The following is a 2,199-nucleotide window of genomic DNA, read 5'->3' on the forward strand; positions in this document are numbered from 1 at the left end:
ATTCATAGAGTGCATGCTCCAAACTGTTCAGAAAATGAAAAAGCAAGATGGAGCACTGTAACTGTTAGCCTGATAGAGTATTTAATATTGTTCATCTGATTGATAGAATAGTTAATAAAATGGATAGCAATACACTGATTTTCCTTCTTTTTATCAGTTCTGCAGTGATCCAGATAACACTAAACCTGCTTATTTTTCAAAACAATTTATAAACAAAAGGCTCAAAGAGGAAATAAAACTCTTGAAGAAAAGGCAAAAAACATGCTTTATCTCTTTAGGCAAAGAATTAAGTTATATGCTGGCAAAGATGCATTGGGACTCCATTTTGTGCTTGCCCTGGCTCTCTGAGTGATTTAGGCAAGATATATAAACCTAGGTAAATTCAACCATCCGAAAAGTCAGTGTAATGATTTGGTATAGAGCTATGATATGCTTCAGTTGCGACTGAAGTACTTCATGACCTGTGCCTAAGAGTCATTTTGGAAGTGCATGCAAGTTTTTCTTACTGTTTATACTTAGTAAAAGCTATGGAAAAGAGTCGTTTTCCATGGGATATCCATGTAACTTACTAAAAATAGATTTTTTTTTTCATACATCCTGGGAAGTCAAAGTTGTTTTGTAAAGCCAAAGAGAATGGGATCAGTTGTCTCGTTATTCAGTGCTGTATTTGGTTTACCTCTGTTAAAGGTTTTGACATCCATGTAGAACTTATTACTTAACTAACTTACTAAAAATAGATTTTTTTTTCATACATCCTGGGAAGTCAAAGTTGTTTTGTAAAGCCAAAGAGAATGGGATCAGTTGTCTCGTTATTCAGTGCTGTATTTGGTTTACCTCTGTTAAAGGTTTTGACTCTAAATCAAGTAAAGCGGAGTCTGTTTATGTGCATCAAGTTGTGTTTTCTGTGGGCACTGGCAGTGTCTAGACCAAGCCTGGACACCCCCATCCCTGTGGTGTGTCCATCTCTCTCCTACTTCTCATGCTGGCCCCAGCTGGGCTCTCACTTCAAGACTGAGGCGGGTGGGGAGGGTATCTGTGCAGATCACAGCCTCTCCTGGGGCAGTGGCCCTTGGAAAGCGGGGCAAGCATTTTCAGGGAGCTGCTTCATATGGGCAGTCACCCCACAGGGTGGGCATGTGCCTCCAGGGAAAGCCAGGAGTGGCCTCTCTGGCTTGGGCTTCCCAATGGTTTGCAATGACAGCGTGGGAGCCCTGGGTTAGACAAGAGGTACCGAGTTTTACAAGCCATTAGGGAAGAATCAGTGCATCCACAAATAAAGTACATACTTTTCTTCTAAGATTTTTAAGATGTTAGTGCTGACGCTAAGTACTCTGGCTGTGGAAGAGCAGATTGGATGTTAGTATGCAAGTAGGTGTGTTAATCATACGCGTGATAATTTTAAAAATGTGTTTTATTTCTGTTAGATTTTTATTAAGGTCTGATGGATAACAATGTAAGGAAGATGAGAGAAATGTTTTCAGCTTTCAATGCTTTGTTTTATCAGTATACTTAATGTTTTAACAAGAGGACTCAAAAGATGGGTGTGAATATGTCTGTGTTCTATGACGTGTAATCTAACGATATGATCACACAGCAGCTGTTTTCTGTGAGGTTTGTTAGGTAATCTGTAGGTTTTCTAATTTAGTTCCTGGAAATTTTATCTTTCATTTTGCTAAGAACATTATGAGCAGATATCGTTACAGTTGCTACATGGGAATACAGTGTGATATAGCAGTAAATTACATTTGGGAGTTGATAATGTGGCTATAAATCTGCAAACAGAAAATTTCCAAGCCAAAGGTTTGACTCTGAATTTTACAATGTACCATATTTATACTGCACTCAAGGAGAGTAATTTTATAGATACAGCAGGATGTTTTAATTGTTCTTAAAGTTGCCATTGGAATTGCTTGATTTAAATTAGTGATCAAATACACAAAGTTCAATAACATTTAAAAATTGGTAACTGTGGATTATGTTTGCAAAGAGATCTATTCTTGAGGACTCAAATTTAACAAGGACCAATTGGCTTTGTATATGCATATATAAATGCATATATAAATATATATGCATATATAGAAACAAAATATAAATATAAAGTAAAAATTGGAAGAAGTAGGACTGATGAGTGAGCTGGATGGATGTAACCATTTCACCAAAATGTTTAATAACCATTTTGTTCTAGTCACAGGGAGCATA

Source organism: Pterocles gutturalis, unplaced genomic scaffold (genome assembly GCF_000699245.1).
Source record: "Pterocles gutturalis isolate BGI_N339 unplaced genomic scaffold, ASM69924v1 scaffold14011, whole genome shotgun sequence".
Lineage (NCBI taxonomy): Eukaryota > Metazoa > Chordata > Aves > Pterocliformes > Pteroclidae > Pterocles > Pterocles gutturalis.